Source organism: Zalophus californianus, chromosome 12 (assembly GCF_009762305.2).
Source record: "Zalophus californianus isolate mZalCal1 chromosome 12, mZalCal1.pri.v2, whole genome shotgun sequence".
Classification (NCBI taxonomy): domain Eukaryota; kingdom Metazoa; phylum Chordata; class Mammalia; order Carnivora; family Otariidae; genus Zalophus; species Zalophus californianus.
The window spans coordinates 54532282-54546809 of NC_045606.1; the positions used below are offsets into that span (position 1 = coordinate 54532282).

The following is a 14528-nucleotide window of genomic DNA, read 5'->3' on the forward strand; positions in this document are numbered from 1 at the left end:
TTTTTCTAAGTAAAGCATAAAAAATACTCCACAAGATTTTTTTTTTACTTTAATTATGAATGGAATTGAAAAAAACTGTCAGTGTGCACTGAATAAAGTGCTTTTCTCATCTATATAACTTTACCGTCTTACCCTTTAGAGGTTTACCTTTAAACATTTTTTTTTTTTAGGAAGAATATTTCTAAAGCCATTAGGGGAAAAAAATGCTTAAGTATTTCACTTACTTACCAAATAAACATCAGTAGCGTGACTATCCTTCATGTTAAAGAAAATTCTCTTAGAGAAATAACAGTTCTTAAACTTCTTCTTTTTATTTTTCAGACCTACAAAAGGCATTTTACCCCCGTAATTTTGTGACCCCTCCAATTTTGACTCTCTCATGGACCACCATTTGAGTTTCCTTCAACAATTTTAGACTGATTTTTATCAGGGCCTAACTTTTGTATAATTCTATTTATTCCTCATATTATCCCATCAAGTTGGCAGATTTTAAGAGGAATGGAAATTGTGGTCTCATGTGAATAAATACTGTATGTGGTGGGGTCAGGATTCACCAGCTCTGGTGAGCTTCTGTTAGAATTCTCAGACATGTTTCGATCTCCCTGTGCCCTCAGATAGAGTAATATCTTGTATATCTTACATATAGTTGATCCAAGAAGCCAAAGACTTGTCATGAGTTGAGGCTTATGTGTCAGAGTTCTGTTCTCTCTCAAGCTTCTATAATGACATAGCTCACACTACAGAACAGTTACCTGACATAGATCTGGGATTGAGCTTTTTAATGTGAAAATAGAACCTTACCTAATAAAAGATATGCACCCCAAATGATTTTAGTGTTTATGCAAAGAATTCAGTCCTCAGAAGATCCAGATTCTATGTTACTTCTTTCAAAGAACTATATGACTCCCAGCTAACATTTATGGAAACCCCAAATTTGGGATGGAATCTGTAGCCCAGGGGTGTATGTTTGAAACCATCCTTGGTGTAGAAAGAGTAAAAAGATCCTAAGTTCCTGCTTTGGTCTCAAGCTCTAAAGACTTTCCAGTGTTTATTCCAACTTATGGTTCACTCCTAGGATTTTCCTACATGATGGAATAAACCCTATGCTACCAGGCTTACCTGTGGATCCCAGTTGAACTTCCCAGTGTCCCAGAGGCTCTGAGGATGCAAATTAAGGATGTAGGATTTCTAAATTTGCCTGATGATGAGCATTTCATGGGGTGTTTGTTAAATTACATATCCAGAATAATATATCCACTAGGCTAGGCCTGGGGATGTGTTTTTTACCAAGTGTTTCATGAGATTCTATAAGCAAGTTGGGAAACAGGAGCCTATCTAGCTGCATTTAGGCTACTTAGTAATATGCGATTTGGGAGTTTTGTTGTAATTATTGAAGCCTATTTTATGTGTGTGTGTGTGTGCACACGTGTGTGCACACACACACACACACACGTGGTGAACTTAGATCCAAGGTGGTGAAGTAGTGCTATTGTCAAAAAGCACAAGTAAGTGCTATGGGTTACCTAAAAGTGTGAGAAACTAAAGCAAAGGAGTTCACAAAGTAGAAACCAGCAGTATTTACGCATACCGGTATCAGGAGTCCAAGAAGGCCTGAACTCCTAGACCTAGCTAAGGGGCAGCAGGGCTTCAGAAAATCAGAAACAGGTACCGATGAGGTGGTGGCCAGGTAGCCTGAGTGGAAGGGGGGAAAAGCAACCACAAGAGTGTGTGCCACCATCTGGATTTATTCAGTGAGGCAAGAACCAATTCTGGGAGAGCGGGTCTAACTGGAAAGTCTACCCCAAATAAGCAAAAACCGCCTCCTTTAGCATCTGCTGCAACAGCTGTTTACCTAGTATGGGAGCAAGTGACAGAACTGCAAACAAGGTTTTATTACAAGTAAACTGATTTAGCTAGCTTGGTTATCTAATCAGAGATTAGAAGGGAAGGAGTGTAATAGCTGAGAGCTGATTAGAAGAGAGAGAAAACAGCTGGTATTAACACTATTTAAAAGGCATAACATGAGTTGGCTACACAATATTTTTCACAGGGATAAAAAAAATTCAATCTAGTGTCCAGCAACAGGAAATCCTTTAATTGTGGTAGATTCATATATTGGAATACTAGACAACCTCTCTAAATGACTGAAAAGAATAGGGAATAACTTGGAAAGGCTTTTATTCTGTAGTCATTGGGCAAAAGCGTGTTATAAAATTGTACATACAATTTGGTCCAATTTGGGGGGAAAGTGTATATTCATAGGGAAAGGAAAGCCTAAAAGGTAATAATAGCTCAAATTTTTTTACTGTAAAAAATACCCCACATAACATTAAATTTACCATCTTAATTATTTTTAAGTCTATAGTTTAGTAGTGTTAAGTAGTGTGTACAACATTCACATTGTTGTGTAACAGATCTGTAGAACTACTTCATCTTGCTATACTGAAACTATTCTGTTGTCTGTATGAACCACATTTTCTTTATCCGTTCATCTGTTGGTGGAATTTGGGTTGTTTGCACCTCTCAGCTACTGTAAATAATGCTGCAGTGAACATGGGTGTGCAAATATCTCATTGAGATCCTGCTTTGAATTCTTTTTGATATATTCCTAGAAGTGGGATTGCTGAGTCAGTGGCAACTCTTACATTTAGTGTGTTGAACCTATCTGCTACTTTTCATAGCAGCTGCACCATTTTACATTGCTATCAACATGGTTCCCAATTTCTCCGGGTCTTACCCAGCACTCATTTCCTTGTTTTGATAGTAGCCATCCTAATAGGTGTGAGGTGATATCTCATTGATTTGATTTGCATTTCTCTTACAATCAGTGATGTTAAGTATCTTTTCAATTGCTTGTTGACCATTTGTATATTTTCCTTGGAGAACAGTCTATTAAAGTCCTTTGCCTATTTTTAATTTTTTTTTTTAAAGATTTATTTAGGGGCACTTGGTGGCTCAGTCAGTTAAGCATCTGCCTTTGGCTCAGGTCATGATCCCAGGCCCTGGGATCAAGCCCCACTTCGGGCTCCCTGCTCAGCGGGGGCTCTGCTTGCCCCCGTCCCTCTGCCTCTCCCCTGGCTTGTGTTCTCTCTCACTCGGTCTCTCTCAAATAAATAAATAAATAAATTTTATTTTTTTAAAAAGATTTATTTATTTATTTGACAGAGAGAGACACAGAGAAGGAACACAAGCAGGGGGAGTGGGAGAGGGAGCAGCAGGCTTCCCGTGGAGCAAGGAGCCCGATGCAGGGCTCGATCCCAGGACCCTGGGATCATGACCTGAGCAGAAGGCAGTCGCTTAACAGCTGAGCCACCCAGGCGCCCCTTTTATTTATTTTTTTTAAGATATTTTTATTTATTTTTATTTGAGAGAGAGAGCACGAGCCAGGGGAGAGGCAAAGGGAGAAAGAGAATCCACAAGCAGACTCCCCACTGAGCATGGAGCCTGACGCACTGTATCAGAGCGGGGCTCTATCCCAGGACCTTGCGATCATGACCTGAGCCAAAACCAAGTGTCAACTACTTAACCGACTGAGACACCCAGGCACCCCCTTTGTCTACTTTTTAATCCAGTTATTTGTTTTCTTGTTGAGTTGTAGAAAATCTCTGTATAGTCTGGATATTAATTCTTTATCAGATATATGATTTGCAAATATTTTCTCTTATTTCATAGACTGCCTCTTTACTCTGTTTCCTTTGACATACAGAAGTTTTTAGGTTTGGTGTAGGCTATTTTTGTTTCTGTTCACTGTAATTTTGGTATCATATTCAAGAAATCATTGCCAACTCCAATGTCTTGCTTTTTTGCTGTTTTCTTCTAGGAAGTGTATAGCTTTAGGTCTTACATTTAGGTCTTTAATCCATTTTAATTTATGTATTTGGTGTAAGGCAATAGTCCAACTCCTTTTTTTTTTTTTTTTTTTTTGCATTTGGATATCCAGGTATCCCAATACTATTTGTTGAAGAAACTGTCCTTTCCCCATTTTCTAGTCTTGGCAACTTGGTCAAAAATTATTAGGGTATATATGCACGGGTTTGTTTCTGGGCTCTATTCTGTTTTGTTGGTCTATACATCTGCCTTTATACCAGTACCACACTGTCTTAATTAGTGTTTCATTGTATTATGTTTTGAAATCAGGAATTGTGAAGCTGCCAATTTTGTTCTTTTTCAAGATTGTTTTGGATACTTGGAATATTTTAAGATTCCATATAAATTTTAGGACTTTTTTCCTACTTCTGTAGAAAAAAAATGCCACTGGGATTTAATATGGATTGCACTGAATCTTTACATCGTTTTGAAAAGTGTACGTATTTAACAATATTAAGTCTCCCAATCCATAAGCAGAGGATATCTCCATTCATTTGTATCCTCTTTCTTTTCTTTTAGCAATGCTTTAGAGTTTTCAATGTACAAGTCTTTCACCTCCTTGGTTATGTTTATTCCTAAATATTTTATCCATTTTGATGCTATAGTAAATGGGATTATTTTCTTAATTTCTTTTTTGGATTAATTGTTGGTAGTGTATATAAATGTAACTGATTTTTGTGTGTTGACTTTGTATCCTGCTACTTTGCTAAAATTATTAATTGTAACCGTGTGTTTGTGTGTGTGTGTGTTGAGTCTTTAAGGTTTTGTACATATAAGATCATATAATCTGTGATCAGAGATAATTTTGCTTCCTTTCCAATTTCGGTGCTTTTTAATTTCTTTCTCTTGTCTAATTGCTCTGGCTAGGAATTCTAGTACTCTGTTGAATGGTAGTGATAAAAGAAGGCATCCTCACCTTGTTTCTGATCTTAGAATAAAAACTTTCAGTCTTTCATAGTTGAGTATAATGTCAGCTGTGGGGTTTTCATATATATATATATATATATATATATATGTATGTATGTATTTAATGTTAAGGTAGTTTCCTTCTATTTCTAGTTTGTTAGGTGCTTTTATCATGAAAGAGTGTTATATTTTGTCAAGTGTTTTTCTGCATCAACTGAGATAATCATGTGGATTTTTTCCTATATTTGTTAATGTGGAGTGTTCTACTGATTTTTTTAATTATTGAACCATCCTTGCATTCTAAGTGTAAATCCCATTTGATCATGGTGTATAATCCTTTTAGTGTGCTGTTTCATTCAGTTTACTAGTATTTTGTTGAGGATTTTTACATTGTTACTCATTAGGAATATTTTTCTATGGTTTTATTTTCTTGTGTCTTTATCTAGTTTTAGTATCAGGATAATGCTGGCTTCACAGAATGAGTTTGGAAGTCTTCCTTCTTCAATTCTTTGGAAGACTGTGAGGAGGATTGGTGTTAATTCTTTAAATGTTGGGTGGAATCCTTCAGTGAGTCATCTGGTCCTAGTTGGAAGGTGTTTGATTACTGCTTCAATCTCCTTACCAGTTATAAATCTGTTCAGATTTTTTATTTCTTTATGATTCAGTCTTGATTAGGTTGTATATTTCTGGGAATTTATCCAATTCTTCTAGGTTATCCAATTTGTTATTATAGAATTGTTCATAGTAGTCTCTTATAATCCTTTTAATTTCTGTGATATTAGTTGTGATATGCACTGATTCGATTCTAGTTTTAGTTATTTGAGTCTTCTGCCTCTTTTTCTTAGTCTAACTAGGGCATTGTCAATTTTGTCAATCTTTTTGAAAAACAGTGTGTTAGTCTGCTCAAGCTACCATAAAATATCATAGACTGGGTGGCTTAAAAAACAGATATTTATTTCTCACAGTTCTGGAGGCTGAAAGTCCGAGATCAGGGTGCCAGCATGGTCAGGTGCTGGTGAGAACCCGCTGCCTGGCTTGCAGATAGCTGCCTTCTTGCTGTGTGCTCACATGGCCTTCTCTTGGTACATGTGCTTGAAGACAGATATTTCTCTCTCTCTCCCTCTTGTTATATGGGCATTAATCCCAACATGAGGTTCTGACCCTCAAGACCTCATCTAAACCTAATTATCCCTCAAAGACCCCACCTCCAAATACTATCACATTGTGGATTAGGGCTTTAATATATGAATTTAGGGGGAGACACAAACATTCAGTCCATAACACCAACTCTTGATTTTGTTGATTTTTTTATTGTTTTTCTATTCTCTAATTCATTTACCTCTGCTCTAATCTTCATTATTTCTTTCCTTTAAAATTTGGGTTTAGTTTGTTCCTTTTTTGTCTCCTCAATGTGTAGAGTTAGATTATGGATTTGAGATTCTTTTTTTTTTTTTAAGATTTTATTTATTTATTTGACAGAGACACAGAGAGGGAACACAAGCAGGGGGGGAGTGGGAGAGGGAGAAGCAGGCTTCCCGCTGAGCAGAGAGCCCGATGCAAGGCTCAATCCCAGGATCCTGAGATCATGACCTGAACCGAAGTCAGACGCTTAATGACTGAGCCACCCAGGCACCCCGAGATCTTCTTTAATATAAGCACTTACCACTATAAAATTCCCTCTTAGTATTGCTTTTGCTGCATCACATAGGCTTTGGTATATTGTGTTTGTTTTCATTTGTCTCCAGGTATTTTCTAAGTTCCTTTGTGATTTCTTCTTTAACCCAGTGGTTAAGAGCATGTTGTTTAATTTCCATGTATTTGTGGATTTTCCTTTTACTGATTTCTAGTTTTATTCCACTGTGGTCAGAGAAGATACTTTGTGTAATTTCAATCTTCTTAAATTTGTTAAGACTTATTCTGTGACCTAACCTGTGGTCTACCTTAGAGAATGTCCATGTGCACTTCAGAAGAATATGTATTCTACTGTTGGGTTAAGTGTTCTGTATATATCTGTTAAGTTTAATTGGTCTATATATAGTGTTGTTCAATTCCTCTATTTTCTTCTGTCTGGTTATTCTAGCCATAAATGAAATCAGGATATTGAAGTCTCCTATGATTATTGTCTTGCTGTCTATTTCTCCCTTCACTTCTCTCAATGTTTGCTTCATATATTTAGGAGCCCTAATATTAGGTGCATATATATTATAATTGTTATATCTTCCTGGTGAATTGACCCTGTTATCATTGTATAATGTCCTTCTTTGTCTCATATGACAGTTTTTGTCTTAAAGTCTATTTTGTCTAAATATGGCCTCCCCTCCTCTTTTCAGGTTCCTGTTTGCATAAAATATCTTTTTCCATGCTTTCACTTCTAGCCTATGTGTGTCTTTAGATCTAAAATGAATCTCTTTAGACAGTATATTAGTTGGATCTTGTTTTTTATCCATTCAGCCAATCTGTGTCTTTCAGTTGGTACATTTAAAATCCATTTACTTATGAAGTACTTGCTGACAGGTAAGGATTTACTATTGCCACTTCATTCATTGTTTTCTGTGTATCTTATAGCTCTTTTGTCCCTCTTTTCTTCCTACTACCTTATCTTATGTTTCATTAATTTTTTAACTTTTTGTAGTGACATATTTTTATTCCTTTCTCATTTTCCCTTTGCATATATTCTATAGTTTATTTGTGGTTATCATTGCAATTACATAAAACATGTTAAAGTTGTAACAATACATCTTAAGCTGTTAACGGCTTAACTTCAATCACATATAAAAACTCTGCCCCTTTACATAAACTCTGTACCCCCCACTTTGTTACTGAGGTGCAAATTACCTCTCTTTATATCACATCTCTTAGCATATATTTATATATAACCACTTTTTGTGCTTTTGCTTTTAAAATTCTATACTAGAAAGTGATATATGCACCTACATTGTAACACTACATAATTATACATTTATATATTTACCTTTACCGCAGGAGTTTTATATTTTTATATGGCTTTGGTTGCTGTTTATTATCCTTTCACTTCAACTTGAAAGACTCCCTTCAGCATTTCTTTTTATTTCCAGCCAGTTGATGGACACTGCAGTGCTCAGGCTTCGACCAGGTACACCTACAGTGGGCACAACAGTTTTGCTGCTTCTTAGTCTTCAGGTTCTCCTCAGGTTTGCTGAGCCAGCAGCATGTGGCACACATTTTCTTGGACTGCTTGCCCTTGTAGAATTTTCCAAGATTCTCTTTCTGCATCTAGTTAATGTGGTGAAAACACAGGTGATGGATTTGTGAACAACTTGGATCTTGGCCAGCTTGGATGCCACTCTGCCTGTCACATTGGAGACATGCAGCTGGGATAACTTCATCTTCCAGTTTTCCAGCTCTTTCAACAGTTCCTTCTCCTTACCTTGAAGGTCTTGAGACTTAGTATTGGCCTTGGCTGCACAAGCCACCACGTCTGCCACCTGCTCCAAGGGAAAGAGCCCATCCGCATTTCTTATAGGGCAGGTCTAGTGATGAGACACTCTCTCAGCTTTTGTTTATCTGGAAAAATCTAGATTTCTCCTTTAGTTTTTGAAGGATAGTTTTGCTGGATATGGTATTCTTGGTTGGCACTTGTTTCTTCCAGTATTTTTAATATATCATCCTACTCCTAGTCCACAGTGTTTCTGCTGATAAATTTTGATAATCTAGTAGGAGCTCCCTTGTACATAACAAGTCACTTTTCTCTTTCTGCTTTCAATATTCCCTTTGTGACTTTTGACAGTTTGATTATGATATGCCTTGGTATAATTCTCTTTAGATTTATCTTAGTTGGAGTTTTTTTAATCTCATGAATTTGTATGTCCATTTCTAGTCTCAGGTTTAGGGAATTGGAGGCCATTAATTATTACTCAATTAGGCTCTGAGCTCCTTTCTCTCTTTCTTCTTCTTCTGAGACGTCCATAATGTATGTGTTGCTCTGCTTTATGTTGTCCCACAGTCGCTTAGGCTCTCTTCATCTTTCTTCAGTCTTTTTTCTGTTTGCTCCTCTGCCTCAGTAATTTTGAAAGTCCTGTCTCTGAGTTCACTGATCCTTTCTTCTGCGTCTCGTCAAGTCTGATGTTGAATAGTGAATTTTTCAGTGCAGTTACTATTGTTTTCGTTTTCAGAATTTCTGTTTTGTTCTTCATCACAGTTCCGTCTCATCATTGATATTCTCATGTTATTCATGCATTATTTTCCTGATTTTGTTTGGTTGTCTATCTGCTCTCTTTTAATTTATTGAGCATTTATGATGAGTAACTCATAAGTCTCCATTTATTTAGGGTCAGTTTCAGGAAATTTAATTTTTCCTTTAAAAGGGCCACATTTCCTTGTTTCCTTGTATGTCTTGTTATCTACTGTAGGGATTTTGGCATTTGAAAAATCAGCCATCCCTCCCCAACATCGCAGTCTGGCTTTGTACAGGAATGACATTCTCAACTCAGCGCTGCTAGAGATTCTGGAGACTTCTCAAGCCTTTTCTGGGGGTGTGTCCTTTTTGGGCTTGTGTGTAACCTAACTGAAGAGGTTTGCCTATTTCTACTCAGTACTCCCCATCGCTATCTGCCTGCGCTACTGTGGCCTCGCTGGTGCTGTAGTACGCCATGGTACTGGAGTGCCGCCTAGTGTCTATCTGCGGGACTGCAGACTCTGGTGCATGTCGGTCACTTTGTTCTCAGAAGCCAAGCTCCCAACCTGGCTCCTGGTTGTCAGACAAGATGTAAACCAGTCCCTTCAACAGTCTACCTAAAAGAATGTTAGACATACATTCTGTTCCTTTCATCCCCAGGGAGAAGATGGGAGTTAGGTTAGGTGTTTCCTCCCAGTAGCACTGCCCTGGGTCAGAGGGAGGGGCTCCGGCAAGAGAAAGCACCATGAACTTTCCTACCAGGCTTTAATGTGGTTGGCTTTGTGCTCACCTGGAGTGCAGGAACCTCTTGACTGGGTTCTAGATTTTTCAGACAATTAGTCCATGCATTGCTGTTAAATCTGTGTCTCCATGGGGGAAAGGAGGGTGGAGGGCTTCCTATTCTACCATCTTGTTAATGTCCCTTCTGATAGCTCTAGTTTTTATGACCTTTTGCAATGTTTCAGACAATGTCTTAAGTACTTTACATCTGTTAGATAATTTAATCCTCACAACCCTATGATCTAGGTGCTATTATCATGATCCTCATTTTCGAACTAGCAAATGGTTAAATTGGAATTCAAACGCAGGACTTAGAAGTGCATGCCTTTAACTACCATGCTATACTAGATATTAGATTATGGGTTGTTGTTTTTTTTTTCTTCTTGCTTTTTTTCTACAAGACACGTGCATTACTTTTGCAATACATGTATCTCCCATTTTTTTTTTAAAGATTTTATTCATTTATTTGACAGAGAGAGACACAGCGAGAGAGGGAACACAAGCAGGGGGAGTAGGAGAGGGAGAAGCAGGCTTCCCTCAGAGCGGGGAGCCCAATGCGGGGCTCGATCCCAGGACCCCGGGATCATGACCTGAGCCGAAGGCAGACGCTTAACGACTGAGCCACCCAGGCGCCCTCTCCCATTTTTCTTATGGGCATGTAATTTGTAGGATGGAGCTTAACATTTTTAGACAGCAAAGGCTTAATTTTAGCAGGATTAGTTACTTCAGTTAAATTCATTCCCCTAAAATTCAAGATTAATGAAGTACTCAGAAGGTACAGACTTCTTTCTCCTTCCTCCCTCCATAAGCCTCCAGTTCTGTTTCTCTTACCAATCAACCAAGGAAGAGTGTAGGAAAAAGCCTAAGACCTTCTTCCAGCAGAGTGATGGTAGGTGCTTCTCCTTACCCCCTTCCAGCCCCGTTCTTTCAGTTCTGCCTTTTCCACTTCTGTTTCCAGTACTTAAAAAAAAAAGAAAAATTGAAGGCTTTAAAAATGTGAGGGAATATGTAAGAAGGATACTTTTAAAGTATGAAACAGGTGAATGAAGACATTTTCTTTGCCCCAAATATTAGTTTATGTTGAGAATTATTACAGAAAAAGAAACTCAAGTGGTCCAACTTCAAAAATATTCATGAAAGACAATACACAAGATACCACTTCATGCCTACCAACTTGGCAGAAATTAAAGTCTGATAAAAACAGGTGTTGGAGATGTAATATCATGGAGACTCTGTGAGCTGTTAATACGAGTGTGAATTGGTGCACGCACTTGAGAAAGAGCAATTTGGCAATATCTAGTAATGCTGAAGATGCACATCCCTTACAACCTAGCAGTTCCACTCCTCCATAAGACCATTGCTTCTCAAAGTGTGGTCCTAGGACCAGCAGCATCGATACCACCTGGGAACTTAAGACAAATGCAGAATCTCAGGCCCTATCCCAAACCTACTGAATCAGTTTGCCTGTTAACAAGATTTACCAGATGATTGAATGCACCTGAATATATGAGAAACAATTATATGTGGGAAAAGATGTGCAAATCTATACATAGTATTGTTTGTAGTAGGAAAACTTTGAAAACAACCAGAAGTCCATCCACAGGATAACAGATATTTGGTAAAACAGGATATATCTCTACAACAATTTGAGTTACATGTATAAACAACCAAAAAAGTACAGGTGCAAAATGATACATATGGTATACCATTTAAAGTACAAAATGCAAAATAATATTATATATTATTTGTGAATATATAAACATAGTAAGGGAATGACAGCATGAGAATGATAAGCACCAAATTCAGAATAGAGTTTGCTTAGGGAGGGAATAAAAGGAATGAGACTTTGGAGGCATATACAGGGTGCTTTATCTTTGTGACATTTAATCTAAACTGAATACAATGGCAACATTTAATAGAGTGGATGATGAGTACATATTTATTCATTATGTTATTTTCTACATTTTTCCATATACTTGAAATAAGTTTACACATTTGTAAAGATTTAATTTAGAAAAAAAAGAAATGCCTTCTTTCCCACCCTAAATTGTGTATTATCAAGTAGCTTTTAGATTTCTGAAGTGATACTATGAATCAACTGGTTTGTCAAATTGTATCCAAGTCTTTTGGATTAAATATGCCACTCTGGTGAAGCTTGTCTTCAAATACTGAAGCACAGAGAGGAAAACTAGGGAACTGACCATGGATGTAGACAATATAATTTTTGCTGCCATGCTGATGAAATGTTAAGGGTACACAGTCAAATATTTGTGGAGTAAAATGAAAATTATACCTGATTCACTAGTTTGTCTCTCTACTTAAACCACACAAGGAAGATAATCTAGACTCTATATGTTAACCAGTTACCTTGAAGCTCTTTTGTCAACCTCATGTCATCAACCAGCTGGAAGTCTCATCTTGTTTCCTTGTCATTTATAATGTAAACAGTATTCAATCCTCGGTGAAGCAGAGGAATAGAGTGTTCTCTGCCATTCATGTTTCTTTCGACATAGTGGTTGTCCAACTTTTTCCGCTTGGAAAACTTCTAGGGACTGCATGACTCACATCTCCTTTCCACCAGGAAAAAAACAAAAGTCAAGAGAAGACATTACTGGAATTATTTATTAATCCAGAGGCTACTCAACTCAGGGACATTTACATAATTCACTAGAGAAAACACAGTCTTGTATAAGAAAAAGATCGCCTGATTTATTGGAATTGTTGCTCTCTGTTATTAAGGACCCACCAAATGCAAATGCTACACTAAGGATTCAGTCCTAAGACCTACTGAGCAGGTTTGGAAATGTCCCTGAAGGATTATGGAAAGTTCCAAACAAAGTGTCAAGTCTCTCAAGGAGCTCATCATCAAGATGAAGATGAACAAGAATGGAGTCATCTGTGCAAATTCAAATGGTAACATGTAGGGCGCCTGGGTGGCTCAGTCGTTAAGCATCTGCCTTCGGCTCAGGTCACTTCACTGTTTTTAAAGGTAGAAGCAGCTTCTAACAAGCCAAATATGAGACCGAAATGGGCAAAGGGGAAAGGAAAATGAAACTCTATGGGGGGAGGTGGCTATCCCCAAGTGACCAAGGCACCTCCTGGCCTCACCTGTTTCTTCTTCTAGCTTAGACTCCACAGCGCATCAGTCCGATCACTCTCGAAGGTACATAACTGCAACTCCTCCGCATCCCTTCCTCCAGGCACTTTCCTGCCAACCTGAGACCCTGGGAGGCTGTCTTCCGTGACCAGCACATCCGCAGAGCAGTGGAGCTGCTACCAAAAGCTATGCCGTGACGTCAGGACCTCAAATATCTGGGATCGAGACCCGCATCAGGCTCCCCGCTTAGCGAGAAGCCTGCTTCTCCCTCTCCCACTTCCCCTGCTTGTGTTTCCTCTCTCGCGGTGTCTCTCTCTGTCAAATGAATAAATAAAATCTTTAAAAAAAAGAGGTAACATGTATACCAAGGCACTGCAATGAGGACATCAAAACGCTAGAGTAGAGTTAAGGGAATCATAAGGAGCCATCATCAGCCTGTGGTGATTTCCCAGAGGAAATGAATTTTAATAGTTTTGAGATGGAAGTGAAATCCTAATGGGAAGGAGAAATAATCAAAGCAGTCAGAAGTGAGCTTCTAAATAGAAATAAGCTGAGTCCAGGAAGATTACATTAACTTTATTATATAGGGTTTGTGAAAAGCTTCTTTATCTCTCTAGATAAAGAATCCTTACTAACTGGGTGAACTTGGGTAGGTTAACTTTTCCAGTCCTTTTATCTGTAGAATAGGTAATATCCACCACCAAGTGACTGCGTGGATCAGTAATGAATGTAACATCCTTAGCAGGGAAATTATGCTCAATACTTCCATTTGTGAGCAAAAATAATGCTTGATCATGATAGAGAATTCAAACCACATAGAAACTCATAAAATGAAAATTATTCTCCATCCTCCCAATCACATTGTCTTTAATATAATTGTGCATGTTTCTCTCATTTTCGTACTTTGTACACATTCTAATAGTTATTACCATTATCAGTGCCATCATACTGTGTTTCATCTTGTCACCTAAAAAATGTTTTGAAGAACGTTCCAAATCAGCATGTATAGGTTTACTTCACTGTTTTTAAAGGTGGAAGCAGATTCTAACAAGCCAAATATGAGACCGAAATGGGCAAGGGGGAAAGGAAAATGAAACTCTATGGGGGGGGGTGGCTATCCCCAAGTGACTGAGGCACCTCCTAGCCTCACCTGTTTCTTCTTCTAGCTTAGACTCCACAGCGCATCAGTCCGATCACTCTCGAAGGTACATAACTGCAACTCCTCCGCATCCCTTCCTCCAGGCACTTTCCTGCCAACCTGAGACCCTGGGAGGTTGTCTTCTGTGACCAGCACATCCGCAGAGCAGTGGAGCTGCTACCGAAAGCTATGCCGTGACATCAGGACCTCAAATATCTCAGTAACACCGCCATGTAGTTCCTCCGGGGGGGCTCAGCAACTACTCCCACCTAAGCTTTCCTCCCTTCCTCCTTCCTCCCTCCCTCCCTCTTTCCTTTCCTTTCCTTTCCTTTCCTTTCCTTTCCTTTCCTCCCTCCCTCCTTCCTTCCTCCCTCTCTCCCTTCCTTCCTTCCTTCCTTCATCTCTACACTCAACGTAAGGCTCCAACTCACCACCCTGAGATCAAGAGTTGCATGGTCCACTGACTGAGCCAGCCAGGCACCCCCACCTAAGCTTTTCTATACCATCTAATCCGCCTTCTCTCTCAAAAAATGACCCTCTGCATCCTTCACTGAGAAATTAGAAGCCTCAGACAGGACAGTGGTCAT

At 38.5% G+C, this 14528-nt stretch overlaps 1 pseudogene; it reads right to left on the bottom strand.

The window, feature by feature from the left end:
* Window positions 1–3647: 3647 nt before the first annotated feature.
* Window positions 3648–9403, bottom strand: LOC113911084 (annotated as a pseudogene).
* Between the last annotated feature and the right edge of the window lie 5125 nt (window positions 9404–14528).